Source organism: Manis pentadactyla, chromosome 2 (assembly GCF_030020395.1).
Source record: "Manis pentadactyla isolate mManPen7 chromosome 2, mManPen7.hap1, whole genome shotgun sequence".
NCBI lineage: Eukaryota > Metazoa > Chordata > Mammalia > Pholidota > Manidae > Manis > Manis pentadactyla.
Genome location: NC_080020.1, coordinates 217,991,396 through 218,018,309, shown reverse-complemented (window position 1 = coordinate 218,018,309; position 26,914 = coordinate 217,991,396). Strand labels below are relative to the sequence as shown.

General features: G+C 54.2%; 1 protein-coding gene and 1 long non-coding RNA gene across 10 annotated transcripts in view; one reads left to right on the top strand and one right to left on the bottom strand.

Annotated features, from left to right (window-relative positions):
• Positions 1-26,914, top strand: part of KLHL29 (kelch like family member 29) — a 303,849-nt gene that overhangs the window by 254,307 nt on the left and 22,628 nt on the right. The window lies entirely within an intron of this gene.
• Positions 11,144-15,555, bottom strand: LOC118910477 (uncharacterized). 4 transcript variants are annotated; one of them, XR_008995930.1, is made up of 6 exons: positions 15,358-15,555; positions 14,289-14,975; positions 13,840-14,008; positions 13,687-13,793; positions 12,332-13,156; positions 11,144-11,928 (listed from the first exon to the last, which is right to left on the bottom strand). It is a non-coding gene; the product is annotated as an uncharacterized LOC118910477 (long non-coding RNA). The 4 variants fall into 4 exon arrangements; XR_008995931.1 differs by having other exon boundaries at positions 11,144-13,156; positions 14,289-14,499; positions 14,763-14,975; XR_005023999.2 differs by having other exon boundaries at positions 11,144-13,156; positions 14,289-14,429; positions 14,763-14,975.

Genomic DNA, 26,914 nt, shown 5'->3' with positions numbered 1-26,914 from the left:
CCAACCCCATAGCCCCCACTAGAGTGAATGTCAGCAGGGCATATTACCTTCAGGTTATTTAAAAACCCCTACCTCACTTTACAGGTGAGGAAATTGAGGTTCAGAGGTGTCACCAAGATACCATATTACCCCAAGAAACTGACTTGGGGAAAATCCCCCTGTGAAACCACTCCCACCGCCTAGGTACCCTGTATAATTATTTGATCTGCTGCTAGGAGTTCTTTGTCCTGGAAGCCTTCTCTGTCCCACAGACAGAAACCAGAGACTAGACCCAGCGTGTGCCGGGCTGCCTCTCCAGGCCCTGCCCATGGGGCGCACAGAGCCAAGCCACTATGTCAGCTCAGCACATCCCACAGGGGCAGTGTGCTCACTGACACCAGCTCCACAGGTGTGAATGGGAGGAGATGAGGGACCCCACACACACACACTTGCAGGGGGCCAAGTCATTGGCACCAGTGGGCAAGGTTATCGACGGCCCTGGGAGGTGGCTTGACTGGGAGGAGACATGGTCCAGGAAGAAAAGGGCAAGATAAGAAGGACAAATTCTCCGACTCAGGCTGTATGGGGCTGGCGGGGTGGGGCAGACTTCTGGAAGGGCTGGTTCAGCGCTCTCCTGAGCACAGCTTTGCCCTCCAGGTCTCTATAAATATTGGTGGGTTTTGTTTCTGTTATTTAATTTGTAGCTTTCAAAAAATTGCCCTTCAGTATTATTTCAGCCCAACTCCTTCCTGGGAACATCAAGTGGTCCGCCACACTTGTCTGCTTTAGTCTAGAGTACCTTCCAGAACCAAAATGGTGACCCAGTTAGCATGTCTGGGATGCCTTGCTGTCCATTCAAACCCCAGATAAAACCTGCTGCTGAGGACCTGGGAGGCCCTGGAGTTTAGGAAATGCCCTATGGTGATTCTGAAGGCACCTGGTCCATCTGGCCATATGAAAAACTCTGATTGATCCAAAAATAATTCCTATATTCTTGGCCTTTTTTCTGTATGAGAATAATGATTGCCTTCTTGGACTAAACAACAGCTTTCTTAGGCAGGGTGTCTTTGGTGTAGGCAATGCCTTGAGGATTCCTACTTTAATGTCATTCATCCCAGAGAGTGAAGGAGACGTGTGGCCTCCCCCTGGGTCTTTGCAATAAGGACACCGACTTGGACTGTAAAGCCGGCCCCTAACGGTGTGGGCCAGACACCCTTCTGGGGGACTGGCAGTCAGTGCTGGTAGATGCAGCCTTATCTAGCCTTATCCACTCTGTGGATGTTTTACAGTCACTATATATTCACTCTATACTTAATCCTGGCAGCTGCCCCCATGAGGCAGGTTTGTAGATGGAAAACCAAGGCCTTTGGATAGAACGCTTGCCCAGGTATAAGTGGTAGAGAGGGAGTGGGAGTCAATATCACAACCACCTGCCTCCCATTCCCTCTCCACCATATCATACCTCAAAGCTTCCAGTTGCAGCCTCTACTGTCATCAGGCACATTTTGGCAAAAGATGGGCCACAATGGCCATTTTATGCCTCCTAAAGTCATGTGTCTGATATTTGTCAATACAAATTAATGATTCTTAAGAGTCTCGCCTCATCTCCGAAAGTGATGCATGATGGATGGGTGGGTGGACCTAATCCCCTGGCTCAATCTGTCCAGGACTTTGGGCCCTTTGAAGAAGCTGCAGACAGTACACTGGCCACCGTGGAAGCCACTGGAGCTTGGGAGTCAGGAGGCCCTGGAGATTCTTCCTGTTGCTATACCGCCCACACCTTGTACAAAGTACTGCCAATGCCGTAAAGTTAATGGAGCCAGTCATCCCACAAAGAGTCCAGTTCCATGCAAAGATGATACGTCTTTGAAGCTAACGGGGGTCTATTAATTGAGCTTATGACCTTTTAAATGAATGAAATTCTTGAAATCTACCAAAGAGCAGCACACCCACTTAGAAGCAGTTATTGACACCTTGCATCTGTTACGCATGGATGAGGGGCCACCAGGACAGAGCCCTGCCTGGGCTTCCTGCTGACATATAACACCACCTTCAGCACCCTGGGAGCTCAACAGATGTCGTGTCTGGCCACCCTTGTCCTTGGCAATCCCCCAGTCGGCCCAGTACAGCCACAGGGACCGGGCACCTTCATGGTAAATAGCCCAAGGGAGAAAGTGATGAAACTGAAGCATGGATCTCTTGAAGAGTGCCCATCCCAGGCCACAGCCTCTGTCCTAGCCTCAGGATTAGTTGGGATTGGTTCACAAGAACACAGCCAGACTGCCAGTCCTTCAAAAATGTCCAGTGTGCAGGAGGAACTGGTGCTGGGTGGTTGCTGGGCTCGGGGAAGGTGAGCAGACACAGTTTCCAGGAAGTGCAGACCTGGAACTGGCTGAGTAGAAACACACTGTCTGGCTGCAGACTGAACAGGGATCCCCACGCCATGGCCCTGGGGCCCCCCGAATATGCACCAATGCTCTGCCCAATTTCAGTCTCCTCCCCAGTAAATGCGGCTCACAGTTGCTAAAGAGCACAGAGTGGTATTTGTTGTGCCCACAGAACATCTGCTGAAGGCAAAACTTGTGTTTCTAGCTCTTCACTTCAAAAAACTGGCCGTGTTATAAAAAGAAAGGGACCATCTGTCCCTCTTCTGGACCCCAGCACCTCTTGGGAAAGATTTCTGTGCAAGAAGGCAGTGAGAAGTCAGCACTGACTTCAGTGAACTATTTTGAGGCTGAAAAAGAATGTGCCTCCCACTGAGGGGAAGTCGAGGTGGCAGATGAATGCAGGCTTTGTGGGGGCCATGAGATGGCAGGTGCTGGTGGGAAGGAGGCAGCTGTGGTCCCGTGGTGCTGCCCAGAGGCGCCAGTTGTGCAGAGGACCAACTGGGAGGACTGAGGGACACGAGGGCAGGCAGGGCAAGGACCAGGGGCCATTGGAGCTCCAGGAGAAGGTGTGGAAGGTGTCATGGTCTTTTCGCTCGCCTCTGTTGCATAACGTCAAACATCCTTCATTTGCATTCCTCCTCCAGGCATGTCTGGCCTTTCTTATTCAAAGGGCCCTTGAGGACAGTTCTGCATCTTGGGAACTACCTCTGGGTTCAGTGAGCTCCTTCTGGTGGCTGATAAACCCTCTCCACTGTGCACAGGGCTCCCATCTGCCTCGAGCTCTTTAGCACCGAGATAGGAAGGCGGCTGAGAAGCCGGGAGCCGCTGGTGGGCCCTGAAGTGAGCGCGAGCGGACTTCCGGTGGGAGGAGCGCCCCCGGCTTCCTGGCCGCACCCTCAGGCCGGCGCCCGCTGACTGCACCTCCCCAGCGGGCCTGCCGGCCCGGGCTTCGGACCAGGGCTGTGTCAGCTCCTTGGTTCTGAGGCAGCCCCGCCTCTTCCACCCCGTCCCCTGGGGGAAAGCGGAGTTTCAAGCAGAACCCAAGTAAATTCCAGAAAGCCTTGTTCCGTGAACCTCTAGGCTTGAGGCTTATTTTGTTTCGGACCTAAAGCTGCGGTCTCAGCTTCAGTTCTGGGGTGGAAAGGCGGGGCAGGAGCCGGAGGTCGGAAGTGGGGTCCTCTGAGGGCACCTCTTGTTCCCTTTTCCTCTTTGTCTCTGACAGGGTACCCGCCACCCGCTTATCCTGGGGTGAATGAATTGAGAGCTTTGTCTCCATCCTGGGGAGGGTTTGCAAGTTTTCATCCACGTTCTTAAACACAGTGAATTCCCCCCAGCTGGGTGCGCGCATTTAGATTCTGAGGAGGAAGGCAGTTCCTGGAGCAGCGTATTCAGGGCTCCCAGAATCCTAAAAGGTCACAGCCCTTTTATTTCTTGCCTCTTTTCACTTCTCCTCTATTCTTACTGATTTCTTTGGGCACATAAGAAAACAGTAGGCAAGGCCTGCTACTTCCATTGAAATAAAATATTCTGCAGTCAAACCACACACCATAAAGAAATAATTGCAGCCTGTATATATTGCTAATGGACATCTCTCAGCAATTCCCTGTCTCATAAGCTTTAAACACAGACATTAGTATAAATATGCAGAAATCCCCATTCGGGCAAATTACTCTGCATTTCTGAACAGAAGGAAGATTAACCATGTGCTGATATCTTTGAAGGAGCTCAGCAGAGCAGGAAAAATTCACTAGCCCTCTGTGGGAGCGAGCTTGGGTCGCAGTGAGGCCTCAAGAATTACCTGGAGGCCTAGCTGGCATCTCCTCCTCCCCTGGTCCCCGGGCTCCCCTGGAGGGCTGAAGACTGGGCCTCGGGAGGAGGGGACTGGCCACCACCTGGCAGGATCCACCTCCCCTGGGGTCCTGCTTCCGGAGCCTTCCCGGCTCCAAGGCCCCTGGCAGCCCAGGCGCAGAGAGCATTTCCACCTCTCATCTGCCTGACAGACGCCCTCAGGGGTCATCAGGCACTGACTGAGGTAAAAGGCCCTGGGGAGGTTTGTAGAGGCAGAATTACCTCCAACCCCAGGGCCTACAATCTCCTTTTCTCTGGCCCTTCACACTTGGTCTCCTCCCCTTGCCCTCCTACCCTCCCCTGCTCAGTGCCATGGAGGGTCCCACACTCCACAAAGGCCAGCACAGGGGTGAGGGGCTCTGTCTTCCAGAGCCTCAAAGCAGGGTTTTCCCTGGGATGAGCAGGGGAGGTGGGCCACCCCCGGAACTGCGGGCCAGGCTTGTCAGATGTGGGAGGTGAGTTATGAGCTAGTCAGGAATCTATCTCCGCAGACCGAGGGAGCCTGGTGCTCAGAGGTCTGTATATTTATTTCGCGTGTGCCCGCCTTTCCCACAGTGGAGTTGAACGTGGAGGGGGAGGAACTCAGCATTTCCCTTCCAAGGCAGAGGAAAGGGATGCTGTCGCCTCACGGCCTTGCCTATCAGTAAAGTCCAGACCGGACCCTAGGAGACCCTTGTAGCGAGCCCCTCCTCCTCTGTCCCAGAGCACCCCCGAGGCCGGGGTTTCTGAAACACCCCGATAGTCAAGGCAGATCTGTGAGGCCCCAGCCTCAGCCAGAAGAGGAGGCACTCCTCTCCTCAGCTAACCCCAGCACACGCACAGGCTTCGCTCACCCGCTCGCCAGCGAGCATCTTGATGGTCTATTTTCATGTCTGTCTCCCCCACTCAACAGTGAATGACTTTAGAACACCCCCGCCCCTGGCCGATTTAGCAACTTAATGTGGAATTTTAAAAGATACCCTTTTCTCAAGACCCTTGCCTGCCACCTACCAGAAAATTGTTACAAGAATGAAAGAAATCTGTTATGACTGTGATGTGAAGGGTGCCCCCTGGAGTTGTGCAACATGAGCAGCCTGACAGCCACTTACTGAGGGCATTACCTTCCAGGTGCTCTTCTAAGCATGTCACACATGCTGACACATGTATTCTCCCCAGCAACCCCTTGAGGTGGCTGCTGTTATGACCCATTTTACAGATGAGGAAACGGGCTCAGAAACATGGAGCCATTTCCCGTGTTTACCCAACTGCTAGAGACAGACTCACGATGGAAACCAGTGCTGTCTGGCCCCAGAGCCTTGCCCGTAGCCCCCCATGCTCTGTAATGCCCTCGTACCTAGCCCAGGTCGAGCCGTGAGGATGCCCAGCAAGTGTGTTTTCACTCTAACAGCACAGAAAGGGCGTGGCTTCTGGCCCAGTCCAGCCCTCACCCCTACACACACCTCTGCCTCCCCATTTGTAGAATGAGGAACTGGGTGCAGAGTCGCAAAGGTTCAGGGACACTGAGTCCCCACGGAGGCTGCTGAAGGTTATCCTTCTGCCAGACCTGAGGAGGCCCCCTTACAGGACCCATGCTGTGCTCAGGACTGGGGAGCGCCAAGCCTCCACGAGGACTTCGGGCCTGTGAGCTTTCCTTCCCCAGGGCCTTTCAGACTCAGCCCACCTTTACCCACCCTCATCCAGGCCTTCCTTCCCACCTGGCCAGCCTCTGCCTCCCCACCTCTGCTCTGCTGCCGACTCCTCGGGGCTCCCTCTGTACTCCCCTGCCTTCAGGCCTGCACCCTACAGCCACTCTGCAGGCAGAGGAGTCTTTCTAAAGCTCCCTCTGACCAGGCCCTCCCCTATTTAAAATTCCTGAGGGGCCCCCACTTCTCACTAAGCTCCCTCGCCTGTCACTCAAGGCTGCTGCTCCCCTGCAGCCCCACAGTCTGCTCCCACCCTTTGGCTCCTGGGGCCTGGCCCTCAGGGCCTCTGCCTCATGAATGACACACTCACTTCAGCTTTTGAACTTGGCTCACAGTGCTCCCACCCCTATTCAGACCTGCCTTTAGCCTGTTCCTCCTCCAGAAAACCTCCCCAGACCCCTAGGCCAATGGAACTGCAGGCCTAAGTGCCAGCCTAGGGTGGACATGATGCTCTCCCCTGTGACTCCAAACAGAGGGCTCCTAGGATGGGGCCTGGGCCCAAACCCAGCCTAGTGGGGGCCCAAGGGTGAACAGTCCCCTGCCTAGGAGTGTACTGAAGTCCCATCTAACTCACCCAAGTTGTGACTCTGGTCAGCCCCAGCTCCCCCCAAGCCGACACTGGCCTTTGTCCTTTCTGACTCCTGAAGGTGCTCCCACCCAGGCTGATGCAACTTGTGTTCCCTGGGGAAGGTCAGGTGTGACTCATCAGGGTACCACCACCACCACCCCTAGGACCCCTGCAGCTGCCAAACGACAACAGAGAGCCCTCCTGACAGCTATGGAAAACAGAGCTGTGTGTCTGGCAGACAGTTCCAGAAAGAGCAGAGAATTCCAAAAAAGTGGGACCTTCTGTCCCAACAAGAGCTACTTCTCACAGCCAAAAATGGGAGAGGGGCTCAGGTGACTGTCTTCTTAGCCTTCAACCCATGAGGTTCCAGCCCCCTGGGAATCCAGCTTCGCCCCTGAGGGCAGGTAGCAGTGAAGGGTTGATGAGAGCCGTCCAGCCAGCCTCTGATGCAGTCAGGAAGGCAGCCCACACCCTGAATGCACAATTCATCCAGGAGGCCCTCCTGAGAGGGCTCCAGCTGCATCCCAGCCCCCAGACAGCGGGCACCTACACTCATGGGAGGGCCAGTTCCCCACCCTGCTAAGCTCTAGCTGGGGCCTGGTGGAGCCCTCCTAGCATTGGGGCATGAGAGGGGGAACACGAGTGTATAACCCCTCCCAGGATTTGATCACTGACCCAGAAGGACATGGCCTTACCACTGAGGAGTAGCAGTCCCCCCATTGGCCCTTGTCCTGGGAAGGAGCTCCAAAAAACATGAGCAACCCTCCAGGCCCACTAGGAAGAATGGAAGAGAGGTGTTAAGTCATGAGACTTGAAGCTCTGAAAAGCCGTTTGCTGGGAGCTTTGGGACCTAATCAGCCAAACGCATGACTGAGGACATCTCTCTGTGTGGCTTCCCAGCCCTCCTGAGCTGAACCACACCTGCCCTTGAGAAGGAGGAGACAGACAGAGAGGTCACCAAACATCCTACAGAACCTGGGCTCCACAGATGCAGGGCTTTCGGTCTGTTGATGAATCCCCAGTGCAGGGTACATAGTAGGTGCTCAATAAATATTTGCTGACTGTATGAGTGAACAAATGAATAATGACTGTAGCTGAAAGTGCTCGATTCACCCCACAGTGCTGTGGGCACAGAGCAGAGAGGGTGGGAATCCAGGGAGATAGGGCAGCTTGAGCAAGGACGTAGAGGTGGCTCCAGAATTAGGGCATCATTAGGTGAGAGTCATCCAGAAAAAAAACATCTTCTTTCAGGCGTCATCTCCTATGACTGTGTATGCCTTAATTCAAATGTTCTGCCCTTTGTCACACTGTCTCTTGTCCAGACACTTCTGCAGGGTTCAACCTTATTATCTTACTATTGCCCACTAATCACAGATAACCAACTTTTTGATAGATCCCTGCCCTGAGCAGGACCACATCAAGCTCCTGAGCAATGAACAGAATCCTCTTTCTTCTGAGGGCTGTGATCTCAGAGATTTTGGCCATATAAGCCCTTGGCCATTCGAAGCCTTGGCGATTCCCAGTGTTGCCCAGGGCAGTGCAGCTTCTGGTCTGTGGCCACGGAGTTCGCCAGCCCCACCTGGGGTCCGAGGCCCTCCCGATGCATCCTTCCTTCCCTCCGGTCTGGAAAGCTTTAGATGCCCTCACCACCCCAAGTCCAGAGCCCAGGCCCTCAGCTGACTCCAGCCCCACCACCTGTGCTGCGACTTTGCTCCTCCCACCCAGCCTCCACCCTCCTAGGGATTGCACGCCGCTGGTCCCAGCAGCCAGCCCTCGGCTTACCTCCAGAGCCAGCTCCACTCAGTCCTGACCGCTGACATCCCCTCCTTTGTCTACATGTAGCCATTTATGGTGCCCCCTGGACCTGGGCCTCACCTTTCCAAGTGACCCCTAAATCTTCCTAGGCCTCTGGGCCTGCCCTGCCCTTAGGAAGACAAGGTAAGCAGAGAGCGAAATACGGTGGTTTAAACTATAAAAGCAGGGCTTTGAATTAAGCAGAGCTTGACTCAGATCTTGCTTTTGCCACTCTTTGGCCAGCGACAAGTTACTCACTCTCTCAGAGCCTCATTTCACGCATCTGTAAAATGGGGACCATCTGTCATAGAGTTGCAATAGAGATAATGTAATCAATGGTTTTCAAAGGTGGGTGGCAGGATGCATGCACCCTGGGGGCTTTTCTAAACGCGGGTGTTTCCTCCCCCTGTACCGTCCCCCCATTGCCCCCCACTAGCAGAGGGCGACGGGGGAGGGGACACTGGGCGTTGATGACCGATAGAGAGTCCGAAAGAGGCTGAGCGCGGCCGGTATAACTTAAGTACCCATGGCCCAGTTCCTGACACGTGATAAACAAGCCAGAAAGGAGCTAGCTTCCGCTCATTGGATTTTAAAGTCGAGCTCCTAGTCTTCGCCAGCCTTAAAGCCCAGCCCACGTTCCAACACCAGCGGTCCCGGAAACGCTGGGTAGCTGCCCCGGAGGCCCCGCCCCGCTCCGCTCCGCCCCCAGTGACGTTTAGGGCCCTCCCCCCGCGCTGCCGCACGTGCCGCCGGGAGGAGCGAGGAGCGCCCGCCGGAGGTTCCCCAGCGCGCGGCGGCGGGGGCGCGTCTGCGACGCCTATTTGCATATGCGCAGGTTGGATATTTATAACTTCTCTTCAGCCAGTTCCAAGTTATTGATGTCTTAAAGTGACTTTAATCTGAGCCTTCTTTTCTTCAAATGGGCTTTTGATTTCCGGAGTGATATTATACATGGCTGTAAGCTATTGACTGAGCGATTGCCCTTGTGTTCTCAATGTGCTGATGCTGAAAATCTGCGATATAAATAAAGTTCCTCTGGTAGAATCATTATAAAGCACAAGCTGCAGAAATTTATGGAAAGAACAGATTAAATGCTTAGACTTAAATTCTTCAGTGTGCGGCTTGCCCTAAACTGCTGTGTCTGGAGTTTGGGCTGCTGATTCAGGTGGAAAAAATCAAACGGACACATCGCCTGCCGGTGCATTTTCACTATGATCTATTGTGTTGCCAAAAGAGAAAGCTCAAAAGCTGCCATTGATAATCCTGGTTAAAACTTGGAGCATAAATTATAAAGACGTGTAGTTTCTTTTCGGAGTGGTTGGGGACTGGGGCGTGCAGCACAGTGAAGAAATATAACATCAATATGTGCTTATGCATTGTAATGTGGGACATTTTTATGCCCATAATAAAACATTCCGCCTACAACTATGTTTATGAAAGCAACAGATAAGAAGATCCATAATGCCACTTAATAGAGTTAATCACCTCCCATCGGAATGGTTTAAAAGGCTTTTTATTGCATGTTGAAAAGCTCTGACCATAATTAATACTCCTCACACTGTCAAGTGCCAATCAGAGGGCTGGAGGCAGCGAAGGGAACTTTCTAGCACACTGGGGCTGGGAGAGTTCTCAGGACTCCATCCAGTTGTCTGAGCTCCAGTTTTTTAAATCTGGAATCTGAACTCTGTGTCAAATGTTGGGCTCTGGCTGGAGCTTTAGGTTCTAAATTTTAAGCTCTGGGCTTTAGATGTAAATTCTGCATTTGTTCTAATCTCTAGGTTCTGGGATCTGGATTGGTTCCGGCCTCTCAACTCTAGACTCTGGGCGACGCACCCTGGCTCCCTGGATCCTGAGTGAGATGGTCCTCCAGTACACCCATATCCAGAGCTGGGAGAAGGGGATGGATGTTTCCTAACAGTCTTGGATAGTTTTCTGTCAGCTTGGTGGATCTGGCTGACCACAGAGATTTATGCCCTGTGCCCTCCCTTTACCTCTGACCATCCCAGCCAGTTTTCAGCAAAAGGAAAGGAAACATTCAGAATGCCCATGGCTGGCCTGCCCCAGGATCAGCATGTGGGTGAAGGTTTTGGTCCCTCAAAACAACAGCCTGTTCTGGAACAGACCCAGACTTATTAGCCAGGCCCACAGCCAACCAGCCATGAAGGCTCCAGGACTAATCACCCCCACACTTCCCTCCAAAAGAGATGCCTTTATCTCTATTGTCCCTTATCACACAGCCACTGAGTGACTAGAGCCACAGGGAATCTCTCAAACAGCCCAGAAAAGCTGAAAGAGGTGAAGGGTCAGCCTGAAATAATTAAAGAATAAAATTGCCCTTTAGAATAAGCTCAATTCAAGCCAGCAAAAGTGAAGCAGGCAGCAGGGAGATAGTGCTCTCCAGGGCCCGGGCCTGCCTCTCGTGCCTGGGGAGGCTGGTAGCCACGCTGGGGCCGGCTGGTACTCTGGCAGAGATTTTACTGAGTGTGAAAGCTTATTTTCCTATTGGAAAGTTGGCCCAAGAGCTGAGAGTGACCCCTGAGGGCAGTGAGTGAGGGTGGATGGGCAGTGAGGCCAAACTCTGTCTCCCAACCCAGCACGGCAGATTTCACTCCACTCAGCTGGATTCCCAGGGTGCTTTAGGGCCTGAATGGCCAGGTTGTCACTGGGAGCTCAGAGATTCTTGTGCTAAATGCAAATGTCACTGTAACCATCTTTGTTGAGAAGAATCATTCCGGAACTGACTTGTGGCCCCCACTGGAACACCAGTCCCTGGGTTTCCATCACAGCCTGAAAGTATTGATAGCCCTCTGCCCCCTCCCCACCACCACCACCCAAAAGGAGAGCTGTGCCCAGGTGACATGGCTTTTCCCACAGGGGCTGTACACTGGGTCCGTGGGGGACACTGACTACTGCTGCCCTCCCAGAGGTGAGCACCTTGCAGGGGACAGGCCACACCTTCCCCCCACAAGTTGTACATGAAATCACAAGGACAACTGGCGAAGAGAGTGAGGTGGAGGGGAGACAGGGCGCTGTGGAAGAAATGCTCATTAGTAGGTCAGCCAACAAAAGTGCAGCCATGCGTAACAAACAGAACTGCCCTCACGGAGCTCACATTCCAGTTCCCCAAAGCTTCCCAATAGTTATGGCCACCACCTCTTGGGTGCAGCGACTAGAGAAATAAGAAATTCTGTGTGACCTTTCCAGGGCCACCCAAGGCAGGCTTGAGCTAGGATCCCAAAATGCCAGAGCTTGGTTCACAGGTGGATGAGGGGTCACCTTCCAGCCCCCCTCACCCCACCCCAGGGAACTCGCCCTGCCCCAGGCAGCACTGAGAGAGTTTGTCCAGCCCCAGGAGGGAGCCCCTGGGAGGGCTGAGCCTGCGGAAGGAAGCAGTGAGGCTCCGTTCCTCTGAGGCCCTCTCAGGGAGCAGAGCCAGGGGCCGGCAGGTGGCAGAGCTGGCTCCTCCTGGAGGCAGCAGTGCGAGGGCATCCTGAAGGTCTGAGGTCGCGACTGATGTGGCCTGAGAGAAGGGGTGGCAGACTAGTGCTAGAGCCAGTTAGCATCCACAAGGGAGTGCGGGTGGGGGGTGCCAATCTCTCATCTTGATGAGGCAAGTTTTGTTCTGAAGTCCAGTATCTGCCACTGGATTTATATAAATCAGCTGCAGCACCTGGTCAGGCAGACACACACCTGGGACACCCTAAGCAGGGTTGAATGCCCAGCCACATGCCAGCCCACCCAGACTAGCACACAACTAAAGGCAGCCCATCTGTGCCTTTTTGATCAAAACTGTCCGGCTATCAGGCCCCTGGCAGTTGCCAGGCCCCCACTCTCTCTGCCCACAGCCCTGGTGGCCTTGAAGTGCCCACCAGGCAGCTGTTCCCTCCCAGGTCTGTGGCTTTGAGTGAGCCCTGAGGCCTGAGCGAGTAGGGAAGGGCTTTTGATGCGCAGAGCTGGGCTCAGTGAGCAGGGCCCTGGAGGACTTCTGGGGTGAGTTTGCTAATAGAGATGTCTTTCTGGGAGGTCGTGATACCACCTGTCATTAACCTGGGCACCCTGCCCGGGGTTCTCACCAAGAAACTGAAGGCAGCTGCTTGCAGGCGGGTGAGTGATTTGCAAGGACCACGAGAATATTTGCATAAACATATGTATGGAAGTGTGTATTTATTTGCATTCATTTGCATAAGTTCCTGGCTCTTTGAACTGTCATTCCTTAATTTAATTTTATTTTTTCAGTAAATTTCTTTGAGCTCTGAGCACAGATCTGGACACTTTGGGAATAAGAACAAAAAGGCAAAACAACAACAGCATTAGTCATAAGACAGGTTCTCAAACTTTGCTAGACATTAAAATATCCTGGGGAGGTTTTAGAAATCTGGTGCCTACACTGGGCCGCATACTATTGAATGGGGTGGGCGGGGACCAGACATCCATATTTTTCTGAAGCTTCCTGATGAAGAAGGTGAAGGTTAAGAATTGATGCCTTAACCTGACAAGGGCAGGCTCTTCCTTGCCAGACCAAACCAGTCTCAGCCTCCAGCTGGAGACACGGTGTCTCAACTCACCTCGCACATATGCACGAGACATTCATAACTTCAGTGCGGGGAGGTGTGTGAGGAACAGGGACCGTACCAGGACTCAGCAGGCTCTCAGTAAAAGGTCACCATGCCCTTCTTCACATCACTGTTGCCATACAGTGTCATCTCCTGCAGAACTAGAGCATCTGGAGGCCTGGCCACTCCTCCTGGCCCTGCCATCTAGGTCACCCTGGACTCTACCTGGGCCTCCAGTCAGCCCTAGGAGTAGTGAAGGCTCCAGGATAGGGCCCAGGGTTTGTTCTGTCTGAGGCACATGGCCCGTTCTTCTCCTAGATGACTTCCAGCCCGATGATTCCATCACTGCCTGGCACTCTGCTCCCCAGTGTGCCAGGAATCCCGAGGAAGCGGGTGCATGTGGCAGGGGGGAGGTGGAGGGAACCATGCGTTCCAAGTGAGCCACCCAGCCCTGTCTGCCTCCCCCCATTCCTCTCTCCAGTCTGGGAGAAAGCCAAGAACTAGGGTGCTTTTCTGTCCCCTGGCGGGTGCTCCCAAAGGAAGAAAAAGGTTGGAGATCTGGAAATGCTAATGTCCCTCAGTGCATGGAGTTGTTTGCCAGGGTTCTGCACCTCTGCAGCTTTTCCCTCTGCCTGCTTGATGCCGTCACTCCTGCCCCACTGCCCCAGACTCTAGAGTCCCTGGTCCCTCCATGTGCTTGCCCACTTCTCTACCTTTGCTTGTGCCATGCACTCTGGGAGCGTGTGCACTTCCTCCACGGCCGTCAGCTCAAATCCTGTCCGTTTAAGGCCCAGCCCGGTGCCTCCTATTCCAGGACACCTTCTCCAGTCCAGCAACTGTTCATTCACTCCTTCCATCACTCATTCAAACCTTACCTGAAACCTGTTCAGGGCCAGAAGCTGGGGTGCCAGGCACTGGGGAGCAGAGACAAGTCACATCCAGGCTCTGCTTTTAAGAGCTTTCCCGAGGAGTGAGAGCTTTTCTGAGCAGTGATTAAAGCCCATTACATTCCCCTCCCCAGCACCTACCAGAAAAACGGAAAGTTCCGGTCTCCTCCTGCTGTGCTGATGTTCCACGTTACTAGACGCTGCTCAGGGCAGGTGGTATAGGTCCTGCTAATTCTGCTAACAGGAGATGGGCACAACCGTAGCTTGTCTTGCAGAGGTTGAGGAAGGAGGGAGATGCTGGTTTCAGAACCTTCAGGAAGCAGAGGGGAGCAGCGGGAGCTGAGGGGGCAGCCTCCGATGGCAGCCAGAGCAGCTCAGCCCGCTCCTCTTCCCAATCCACCTCTGCTGGGACACATGGGGTCATTTCGAGGGACTCAGGGAGCCCCATGGCTTGTTTTCAGACCCTCCCAAGCCTTAGGTCAGCTGTGCTGGGGAAAACCTCCCAGCCTCCCCCTGAGCCTGCCCAGGCCTGGCTGTATGTGCCACCCAGATCCTCCAATCCCACTGAAGACCCCTCATCACCCCACCACGAGGGGCAGCACCCACCCTGGGCCCCGCAGTAGAGTTGTAGAAGTTCCAGGGAGCCTAGAGATGGCTTCCCTTCCTCAAAGGAGCTGGAGCACCAAATGGACACCAGTATTCCCCGCTGGGACGGAGCTGGGCAGGGAGGCCTGGGCCCACAGGTGACAGGAACAGCTCCTAGGTCAGGCCCAACAGTGCCTTCCCCATCCCTGGGCCCCGCTGAGGGCTGAGATTAGAGCCGAGGAGGACTCCCGGCCACATTCTGTGTCATGGAGGGGACTGCAGACCCAGCTGGTCGGAAACCCCTCCGTGTGGCCAGGTGGCAGTGCCTCAACCCTCCCGAGTCCACAGGGACTCTGCTTTCTCTTGGTCAAAGCCGGTCGCTCTGTCAGCAAACCCTCCCTGTCCCTCCTGGTGCCCAGTGCTGGGTTCCCTGCCCTTGAGTAGCGCACAGCCCAAGGGCTGGCAGCTGCGAAGTTCACCTTGGCAGTGTGGGGAGCCCGTGTAGCGGGACCAGAGATGGTCTTACAGGACGGTGGACGTTCTCTGATGAGAAAGAGGAGTGCGTCCCAGATGGAACAGCATGTGCACAAGGCAGGCTGGCCGCGGTCCCTCCACATCCGCACCACACCCTGCAGCCCCCTCCACAGGACTCACCCCCAGTGAGTGTGTAATTGCACTTTGTGCCAGGAAACCTGGAGAAGCAGAAAGTAGGGCAGCTGGGCCATTTTGGTCTGCTGCCCCATGTATACAGTGGCGCTCCGTTAATGTAGGGTGATCCATGCTGGACCCAGCCTGTCCAGGAGACTGGGCTGGGGCTTCTCACCTTTGTGTCCATGCAGGGGTGGAGCTGCCTCCGTGCCCACCCTCAGTCAGTGGGTGGTCCCCAGGAGCCGCGCACACACACACACACACACACACACACACACACGCCTCCACATGCAGCCTATCCAGAGCAGAGCTGCGCCAGGACCCACCCGTGCAGCACAGTTCCTCTGGGTCATCACTCCCCGTGAGAGTTTATTATAGTCTCATAGATTCAGCTTCTCAAGAAAGATAGACTGCCAGGCTAAATACCTGTGGGGCAGGGACCCGGCTGAGATGGGTATCACCATAGCTGGCAGCTCAGCAGAAATGATGGGAACACTGAGAAGGGTCCCACGGGGTGGAAATCGGGAGGTCCAGGAGCACGGGCCCGTGTACCCGAACAGGCCTGTCCTTCCTGCCTCGCGGTCTTGGACACGTGTGTCGCCGCTCATCACCTGTGGGCCTCGCTGACTGGGGATTCAGAGAATGAACTGTGGCATCTCTGCCCCACCAGAGCTCGCAGTCTAACGGGAGGCGGAATTCAGCAGGCAAAAATTACACACGGAGGAGGGAGGGATTGGCGGGGTCGGAGCCAAACCAGGGCAGACAGCAGGCAGTCCAGAGGGGATGGGACTGGGGATGTCAGGAGAGCCCCGCCTGTGGACCCTTCCGGGGCCGAGGCTGGGTGCCTCCTTCACAGACCAGTGCACGCCGAGGGCCCCACTGGCCAGTGTGATGGGCAGATGCCCAGGACCAGGGGCCGGCTTCTCGTGGGTGGCTGTGGTTTCTCCACAGGTGTGATGCCCACGCCAGCCCAGGCACTTTAAAGCAGACCTGACCTCTGACTCTGTGCCAGGGCCTTATCACCTGAAGGCGAGCCCCACTTTCTTCTCTTTTACTTATTTCCTGCTTTACCTAGAATGATCATGGTGATGACTTGATGACGATTAAAAGGCCATCAGCAGTATGAAAAACTGAAATGACTACCAGAAATGACACCTCTCTTGAAATGACAGGATGTGATGTGTTGCCCCAGACTTGACCCTGGCCAGGCCCTGCAGAGGGGTGAGACCCAGAGGCAGACAGCCACGGAGAGATACCCCCTCCCGGGAGATGAAGAGGGCACGAGTGGGGCTGAGGTGGGTCGCCACCCCCTCCAAACATGCACACAGGGGCACTCAGGACCACAAGTCCCCTTTCCTCACTTCACGTTCTCTTGGCTGCGAATCCTCCTCTGCGGTGTGATGATTCAGTGCCCGGAGCTGCCCTTAGCCCCTGGCATCTGGAGTTTCCATTTCATTTCTCTCTTTACCTGGGTAACTGAACTGCTGGTACTCCAGCTCCAGAGCACTAATTCTTGCAAATCCTTTAAAAGTATTGATTGATTTTCTGGGACTGCAGCTCTCAGAATTCTGGGGAAGTCCTGGCTGTTGCTAAAGCAGGTAGGGGAGGGCTGTGTTTCCCCCTCTCTTGCCCGCCCGCTCCGTCCTCCCCAGCTCCTCCCAACCCGTGTCCCTTTCTGAGGCAGCTAGCTGGCTGACTTTCCCAAAACCCTGTCTGGCTGGGATTAAGTCTCCAGGCAGCTCGGAACAGAGCGAGTTTCTGGGGGACAGAGCACATGAGAATTTAGGCTTCAGGGTTGTATCTGGCCGTTGGGTTATCTGAGACACCTGTTTCTCATCTGGACCCTCGTGGCCCTTCTATTTCCTGCTGGGTCTGCAGTGTTGGGTGCAGAAACCTTAGGGCCCTTCACGGGGCCTCTCCCCCAGCCAGGCCCTCAGCTCACCCCCTCAAACAGCTGCCTCACCCAGGCTTCCCAGGCACCCAGGTGGAAGGCAGGGCAGCCAGGGCCTCTGGATGGAAAGAGGACAGGAGGTGGTGGTGGTAGCCCATCAGGGGTGCAGAGCCCAGGCCCTCTGGGAATGTAGGGCAGTGAAGGAAGGAAGCAGGGGGCCCTGTGCACAGGAATGGGGGACAGTGAGCGCTCTCCACTTGAGCACCAGATGAGGAACAGATGTCACCATCTGCACGTTCAGGCTCAGCACCTGGAACTGTCTTCTCTGCCAGGGGGCTGGGCTGTGTTGGGAGGTGTGGTAGCTGCCGTCAGCCCCCCAGGTGCCTCAGGTGAGCTCTGTCCAATCAGTCTACATCTTTACTCAAATCCCCTGCCAGGGGCTGGCTGCAGAGTCTCGTTTTTATTTGGAAATCTGACATCTTGCCCCTAGAATAGTGAAAGGTAAAACAGAAAACTGTAAAATGGGACCAGAGCCAAAGACAGAGGGCAGGCCGGTGGCTCCTCCGCATAGAAGGGCCTCTGCACCTACGGCCTGGAAGAGGTCCTCAGGCACCCATCCGAGCAAGGGGCTCATCCACAGATTCGGAAAGGAGGAGGCAGCAACCCGCACCTGGGCTGTGAATGCCAGGCCCTGGGCCCAGTCTGGTGGGTGACCCTGGGGCACTGAAGGCAGGGACAGCACTCAGAAACTCCTCCCCTGGCCCCAGTCCCACATAGACACTCCCCGTCCTGAGTTCCTGCTTCCTGTCAGAACTCAGAGCCCTGTTCCACTGACCTCCACGCTCGAGGCCCAGCCTCATCCTCACTGCTCATTGCCCAGCAGCAGCAGCAGCGGCTTGGGGCGGCTCTCGCTGTCTCCTGGTGGGATCCGCAGTGCCCGGTGAACCCCAGGTGACCTGGATCTTTTTTTCATTTCCCTAATGCAGCTTATGAAGCCTGTCATGGTGACCCTGCCTATGCTCCAGCCTCAGACTTGCCTACCACCCCGCCTCCAGCCCTAATTCAATTGCCAACTGCCCCTGCAGTGTGCTTCTGCAACAGTTCCGGGCTCTGGGCCTTTGCACAGGCAGGTCCTAATAAGAATTCCCTGTTAACAAATCCCACTCACCTCCGAGACCAGGCCAAGCCCCCACCCTGGGGGGCCCCCCCTCATCCACTTGCACCCTGTGCCCCCAGCATCTCAGGCAGGCTCTGCTGCCAGGAGTGTTGATTGGGCTGCATGTGATACAGTGTAGCATGAACGCATTCATGTATCTGTACCATGGAGGGTCCTGGGATGCCAACCACAGACCACAGCTCTGACAGCATTAAGTAGAACAGGTATTTCTCTGAGGCTGGAAATTGGGCTGGAGTTCAGGGAGCACAGGCAGATCCGCCACAGGGATGGTCTGCTGGAGACCCTACACTGGCACCAGCTCCCCATGGATGCTCAAGTGCCACTGGGCCACCAACTCCACCACTTCACCATGCCATCATTGTCGCCAGCTGGCGCTGCACTCCTCCCTGGAGTGTCAAAGTCCAGGGCATGAGCATCGGACCAACCAGGCCTGGCCTCATGGCCACATGCCAGCAGCCATGGAGCCACCTCTGCTCAACTCCCACAGTGACAGGGCCCAGTTCCCCTCCCATCTTAGGGTTCTCCCCAGTAGAAAGGGGGTTCCAATGCCAAGCACCCCAAATCACCTATGTCCACTGCAGTGTCTACTCCCCCCATCAGACTGAGCTCCTTGAGGAGGGAAGCTCTTTTCATCTCCATAGCCCAGGGCCCAGCACAGAATAGGTCCTCAGTACATGTGCATTAGACCATGAGCTCGTAAGTTAAGAATACTGCTCGTCCTCATGTGTTTTGGTTCTCCATGGTGACACAGCTGGCTGTCCCCCGACACCCTCTGCGCTTCCTGGCCATCCCACCCAACCCCTCCTTCCCAGGTCCCCATCTCTCCCTCTTCAGAAGGCCTTCAGCGCCGCTGCAGACTGTTACATAACTCCCGTCCAGCTTCTCACTGTGAGCAGGCCTGGCCTCATAGCCACATGCCAGCTGCCCTCTGCCTCTGCCCTGGGACCAGGACTCTCATGCTCACCTATCACCCCTCCCTCCTCTTCAGCCCCACCCCCACCCCAGCTTTCAGCCCAGGGCCAACACCTTGCAGACACCTGACAAATGTGCTTTGGCTGGTTGACTGTGCCTGGAAAGTTCAGAGGAGGGGCATCAGAGTGGGAATAGCAGAGAGGCAATCTAGTACATGGGAGCACCTGATGGTGTGTGCACAGGACCAGGGGGCGGGAGGAATGTGTGAGGGGGCAGCCCACATGTGTGGGGTGCAACCACTCACGGTTGATTCTGAGCACAAGAGACAAACCTGACTCACCCTCTCATATAAAATCCCCCAATGGCCCACAGCCTCCTGTGGGATAAAGACCACTGTGGGTTTGTTTCTTGCACAGTCTGGGCCTGCCCCTCACTCCACATGCTCAAGCACACACATATGTGTGTACACATACATACATGCATACATGTGTGTTCATACACACATCACATGTTCACACACCATACATTCATGCCCATATACTTACACACACCACACACTCAGACAAAACACATACCATCCGTGAGGTCCACACCTTGTCCCTCCAGCCCAGCTGGGGAGCTCCTGCTCACCCTTCCAACGTTCCCTTAACCACCCCGCCCCTCCCCCAGGGAAGCCTCCCTATGCTCCACCTCACAGAGCCAGCCATCCCTCCTCGGTGCCTCCTTGCCCAGTGCTTGCCACACTACAACTCCTCTCACTTGGCATCACAGTCATCTGGTGTGTCCCCTGTTAAACTGTGAGCATCTCAGGTCTGCAGACATGTCCATTCACATGTGACTCTAGGACCTGGCCTGGTGCCCAGCACACAGGAGACAAACAACACTTGTTTAATGAATAAACGAATGGGCCAAACGACACAAGGCATCTGAAGTTTTGAGTCTGCTTCAGGGAGGGAATGTCCATTCCTCAGCCTCATTCAGCTGTGGACTTAGTTGCTTGCTCCAGGGCAGCCCCAAGCTCTCCATAGGCCTCCGGCTTTCTGCCCTATGCACTTAGAGCTCTCCAAGGTGCTGAACTCGGTTCTCTCTCTTGACTCCAACTATCTGTCCTGGTCTCTTGACCCTAGTCCCTCCAGCCAAGAACCACCCACGCCACTGCCACCCTAGCTTCCAAGAATTTACCTTCCAATGGAAAAGAAGCAGTGTCTCTAAATATACTATAGGCAGAACACAGTTTCACGGGAGCACAGAGCATTATGAGAGCATTATGAGAGGCAGGAATGAGTGCCCACCCCTGGCCCCAGATATAAGATTCCCTGGGACCAGACACACCCTCTCACCAAGGTCTTCAGACTGGTGCTGTAAGCACATACTCACTGATCAATACTTAGAATGCATCTCTTCCCAAACAAAAGACCATTCCCTTTGGTCTGTTTTAGAGCTGCTGTCAGTCTTTCCTAAGGGGGCCCTTTAGGGCCCTACAAAGCCACTGGAGCTGGACAGAATGGACACTCCCTCTCCAAAGAGGACGTAGACAATGAATTAGCAACCATAGATTGCCATACAAATTGTGGGTCATAACTGTTAACGCTGGTGACTCCTGAAGTTACAGGGGGCTTGATTTTGCATTCTTTCTTTGCCAAGTTTCACACAAGTCTGACATTTCAGATGATTCTGTTGGATCTTGTTCTGGAGAAGTTATTCTTACCACCACGAGTGTGTCTGCATCTGGTCGTAACTCACCCTGAATTCCAATCAGAGAGGAACTTTTTGTGCAAAACATGGTGCCAGGTGCACAAGGAGCCAGAAAGACAAACCATCCAGGATCAGAACCTAAAAAGGAGGCAGACAGACAGACATTCCTCTGAAATCAGGCAGCCAGGGAGCTCTGCTACAATTGAGACACCAACAAGGTCTCAAGGGACCACAGGAGAGGTCTGGAGTGGGGACTGGTAAGAATTCTTATAGGATGGGATTCAAGCTGAGGCTTAAGGGATGGATGGGGCACTAAGAAACAAGTGTTAATGAAGACTTGGGCAAAGGAGCAGAAAAATAAACAACCCAAATGAAGAAACAGGACATACTGGGCATGAGCTTGGAGAAAGGATTGGGGGGCATGTGGGGACAGGAAGAGAAGCTATGGATGAAGGTAAGAATAGTCATAGAAGTCTCTCGGAGCCAAAGGTGAGGAGTTTAGAAATAAGGGATCAGGCATTCCTTGACTAGATGGACCTCTAGATGAGAAAGAGCCCTTATATCAGGTCACAGGGAGTCATGGTGATTCTGCGGCTTAATTTAGATATCCCCCATCCTGCTGCCCCCAAACCTAGGCTGGCAGCTGCCTCTGGTTAGTCCCTGGACTAAGGAGGCAGGAGCACAAACCAAGAGGAAGAGAGGGGATATTTCTGTTTTATGAGGGTTTCAAAATTTTTAAAGAAAAACTTAACCAACTTTTATACCATCTTGGAGGGCATGAGAATATTCAAACCAAAAAGTAATCTTCAGTTCTGCCCAGCAAATGCATATCAAGCACTCACTTGTGTGTGGCCATGAGCTAGGGGCTGTAGGGACAGAAAGGGCCTTCGGTGACAAATACCACTGCTTGAGAAATAAGTCTGTCACCCAGCACTGGACAACTTGGAAAAGGTGGGCTGGTGAGAGGTGGTGACTGCTCTTAGGTCTTCTGTTCCCTCGCAGATACATGGCAGGAGTTTCCATGTGGACCACAGGACAATCAGGAGGTCTCCTCGCTGAGAGTCTAGATTAGACGAGAAGTCTGAGCGTGCACGCCTCCCTTCTCCAGAGGAGCCCACCCCGGGAGGGTTTGCCCATGTGGGGCCACGGGGCTGGGGCTGCTGCGACTTCCCAGTCAAGGACCTACCCCTCTGACTCGGGCTGGGCGTACAGTCCACAGCTGATTTATTCTGTCCTACCTGGAAGCTAGAGCCTGGCTGGCCCTCAGGGTTGATTCTGAGCTCAGTTCTTTGGAAAAGGAGAAAGGGAGACGTGTGTATCTGATCTGTCGGGGAGTGGGGAGGAGGGGGAGCAGCAGGAGGATTGGGAGCCAGTGGTGGCCTGGCTGAGCAGCAGCAGCAGCAAGAGGCTGTGTTTGGGTAAAGCCACCAATTTGTCCCCCCAGTGTCTGCACGTGTCGGGCTCCTCCGTTCCTGGATGAATTATCCTCTGAGCCTGCATGACACAGTCTTCGCTGGGCTTTCTCAGTATATTTCACAACTGCTCTGAGTTTATAATTTTTTCAGGTCCTTTATCAAACATGTGTCATAAATACCAATGGAAATAGGAGCATTTATCACCTCTCTGGGCTCTTACTTGAGCTCTGAGAAAAATTATTTGGTCACACAACTTTTCTCGGGGCTCTGATTTAATGGACTTCTCTGCTGCAGAGCCCCTGAAATTCGTTGCCTTTTAATATTTGACATCTCTTCCTCTTTATTACCACCTCAGACAGCCCTTCTCGTCCAGCTGGAACAAGCCCATTAGTCTCTGACAAATAACTTGTGTCGTTTGGTGAGAAATATGCAGAAGTTTGACTGCAACTTCATCTCCAGTCTTGGTTCTGTTTGTGGCTTCACTGGCCTCTAAGTAAAGCATCCAACCCCAGGCAGACCCTCCCCAGTGACCCCTTTCCTTCTGATGACACTTACTAATGGGTCCATAGAGCTAGTGCACCCTAACCACTCATAATGGGGTTTGAGACAGGGCATTTAGGGATGTCTATAACAGGGTGTTAAGAACTGGCCTCCAAGCAACACTATTCGCAATAGCCAAAAGGTGGAAGCAGTCCAAGTGTGCATGGACAAAGGAGTGGACAAATGAGTGGTATATACATATAATGCAGTATTATTCAGGCTGAGAAGAGAAAAAAAACCTGACACGTGCTACAACATGGGTGAACCTTGAGGACATTATGCTAAGTGAAATAAGCCAGCCACAAAAAGACAAATACTGTGTGATGCTACTCATATGAGATACCTAATCATATTCATAGAGACAGAAAGTAGGATGGTAGTTCACTGCCAGGAGCTGTGGGAAGAGGGGAATGGGAACTTGCTTGATGGGGTATAGAGTTTCCAGTTTGCAAGATGATGTGTTCTAGAGATTGATTGCACAACAGTGTGAATGTACTTAACACTACTGAACTGTACAGTTTTAAATGGTTAACATGGTAAATTTTGCACAGCTTTTTTTTTTAATTAGCTTCAAACTGAACTAGCAAAGAAGAAAGTTCTCTGAGCACTTAACTCCCATCATTTATTCATGCCTTCTTTATCAGTTAGCTCTTACTGCATAACAAGCAATTCTAAGATTTAGTGGCTTAAACAACAACCATTCAGATTATGACTCTGGTTTGCAGTTGGGTTGGTCTCCGCTGATCTGGGTCAGGCTCAGTTGACAATGGCAGGGCTGGCTGGCATAAATGGCCCCTTGGGGACAGCTCATCTCTGTTCCACATGCTCTCTCACCCTCCAACGGACCAACCTAAGCTTGTTCATATAGTAGCGGTGGCAGGGGCCCCAAGAGAATGGGCAAAAGCAGGCAAAGCTTCTTGAGGCCATGGCTCACACCCCCAGAATGTCTCTGACCACATTCTATGGTCCAAAGCAAGTCACAAGGCCAGTCAAGATTCAAAGGGTGGGGAAATGAACTCCACACTTTTAAGCAGGGGGCTACAAAGAATTTTTGCAGTCTTCCATACCGGCTATACGTATGCCAGGCCCTGTGCTAAGTGTTGAAGATATATATAAAAAACCATCTAGTGCAGGAGACATACATATAAATAAATAATCATAACACAGTATGCTCTGAAGAAGTAAGCCAGGATCCTGTAGAAGCATGTGAGGAAGACGGAGGGCAGAGGGATAACGTAAAAGAGGCCGGGCAATGTAAAAGAGTGTTAAGTACACTTACAGGGAGCCCGGGAGAAGGCCTAGTGAGGGAGCAGGCCTGTGCTTTCTGCCAGGTGGTCCCAGCTGCAGAGAGCTCCCCACTGAAGAGCAAGGCCCAGGCCTGGGGCAGCCGTTGTGTGGGCGAGGCAAAGGGTGGGAGTCCCAAAGGCACAGGTGGCCACCCCACTCAAAGCCAGGGAGACCAGCGACAATCTCCTGATGCTGAGGTCACTCCCCCACAAGCCTGAGGCAGCCATATCTGTGGGCGCCGGGTGCTGCCGGAGTCCCCTCTGAAGACCGAGCCCCTGCCAGGCCTGCCCAAGGCCTGCACACCGCCCATCCTGGGCACTGGTGTGACCGCTTGGCAGGCTTCCCCAGAGCCCCCAGTCCTTGAGCCCCTCACACACAAAGGGGTTGCCCTTTGACAAGACAGGAGTGGGCAGGAAGGCAGCTTGTGCCCGGAGTCGGTGCTGGCTTCCTCCCGTGGATCCTGAGCAGCGATGTCCCGAGATGCTGAAATGCCGTCTCTGCACTGGGCACTTAGCCAGCAGCAGTAAGCACATACTCACTGATCAATACTTAGAATGCACTCGGGGCCCTGCTGTGAGAAGGAATCCCCTGGTGAGCACTTTCATAAATTGAAAAATTCTTTGGAAACTGAGTAATCCTGCCCAGCTATTAAATCCAGATTTCCACCAAGTAGAGTAGAGAGCACCCACATTTACAGCAACGACCTAGCTCTCCAAGCACGTTCCACATCCTGCCCAGAATTCCCAGGGCAGAAGGCATTGCTGCCAAGGCCCCAGGCTGCAGAGGCAGCCATTGCTGGGACCTTAGTTTGAAGTAAAATCTTCCAAACCAGTCAGAATGAGGTGGGCCTGGAAGGAGTGGCATTTTATCTACCTCTGTGTTCTCCTGGCCCCTGAGCATGGCTAACTGAGCAGGCATGTGGGGCTGCAGCTGTCACTCACTGCAGTGTGGCAACCAGGGGGCAACAGAGCAGGTGCCCCTTGGTGCATGAGGACACTGAGCACTGAAAGTGAAACAGCCTGCCTAGGGTCACATAGCCAGTTGGTGGCAAAGCTGGAGTGAGAACCAGGACCCACATCTTTGTCATTCCAGCCCAGAATCTTTTCCCCATATACAACAACTTCCCTCAGAAAGGTGACATTACCCACCTGGCTCGCGCTTTCAGAAGGAATTCGGCTGGTGGCTCTTTTTGGAGCTGATGTGTGAGCCTAGCAGTTCAGCCTTAACCCAGCCCAACTCTGCGGGCTCTCCCTGAGCTGAGCCCCCGGCCAGGCCATGTGCTTCTGCTGCAGGTCGCCACTGCCTCGCCCAGCCCAGGGCCCAGCACCGCCTCCTGCACCTCTCTCCACAGCCCCTGGCCCTAACCCCAAAGCTGAAGTCATCCCCTGCTCCCTTCCCGGTGTCCCTCCAGAAACCGGGAATGTTCCCCACACCCACACCCCACCAGGTTCCCTCCAGCACTACGGACCATAGCACCTGTAGCCTCAATACGTGTCTTCCTCTGCCCTCTCTGTTCCTGTCTTAGTTCAGGCCTTTGTCATCTCTCACTTGGATTATGAAGCAATTAGCCACTGCCACCAATAACATCGAGCCTGCCACCTGTTGAGCACTCACTATTGGCCAGGCCCACGACTGACAGCTTACCTCGGACTAATTCATTTAACCTTCAGCAAAAGAAACAGGCTTCAGGGATGATGACTAACTTCCCCCAGGTCGCATGGCTGCTGGAGGCCGCATTCAGGTCCTGCCTCTGGTGTGGCTTGGAGTGCCGGCTCTCTGCACGGTGTTTGCTGCCTCCCGGCTGCCATTACTCCCTGGCCAGCCTTCCGTGTGGCTGCCGGAGTTCTTTGTCTGAAACCCACGTCCAAGCTGGTCACTGCCCCACACAGAGCCACGGCGACTCCTTGGTGCCCACAGGGTTAAGCTCAAGCCCCCTCGCGAGGCTCTTGACATCTGACCCCCCGTCTGCCTGTCCACTGCATCCCTTTGTTCCCTGTATCTGCCCCACAGGGGTACTCCACACCCCCCACCTGGTGCTTTGTGCCCTGCTGGTCTCCCCTGCTCCAGGTCTGAGCACACCCATGGGGATCCTTCTCAAGGCCCCTCCCACCCCTGCAGGTGCCCTGCCATGACTCCAGCTCTGCCTGGTATGCAGTTGGTAGTGGGTCAGCGGTTCAGCATCGCCCACACACCACAGTCCCCCCATGTGGGGTGTGCTCCTGGCCCCCCACCTCATGGCTTTCCTTGGTCCTCAGCAGAGCCAAGCCCGGTGATCCTCTCGATAAAGGGCCCACCTGACCGCAAAGTCCACAAGCCCTTGCCCACCTGTGAACCTGAGCACCTGATATTCGCCAGGTTCCAAAAACAGAGCAGGAGCCTCCATCTCCATTTTACAGATGTGGAAACAGAGGCTGGGGTGCAGGGGCTTGTCCACAAACAGGTGTCAGAGGCAGAGCTGGGCTCAGCAGGGCATCTTGGCAGGCAGCTGATGCTGGCCCGTGTGGACAGAGGTGACTAACTGGCCGAGCTGGAGGGCCCTTCCAGAATAGAAGCCAGGGTTCAGCACAGGCCTGGAGGGCTCAGAGTGATGGTGGAGGGCCTCAAGGGTGCAGCTCAATTCTACAGACATCTCCCGCCCATTCATCTGCCAGAGGACATAACCCTGCCTGACAGTGGGTCACTCTGACGCAAGAATCTGGCCCTCTGATGTGCAGCTACCAGCAATGCTAAGGGCAGGTTCTGTCCAGTGGACCCAGGGGGCAGGCAGGCCAGGCAAGGCTGGTGGGAGCACTGGTCATCCGAAGGCCTTAACTTTTGCAAATGAATGAGTTTATATGAACTAAGCAGTTGCTGTCAGATTCTCCTCCCCACTTCTGAGCCTTGAGGTGGGTCTGGGAGAAGCTTCTGACATCCACAGGTTCAGAGCCCACAGGCGTGGGGCTCTCTCTGGGCCAGCCCCAGGGGGCCAAGACACCAGGCAAAGGTAGGTGCGCATCAGGGTGGGAAGCCCCCAGAGGCCACGCACTGGGACCTGCTGGGGCTGCAAGCCAGGCTGTTCATGCTGGA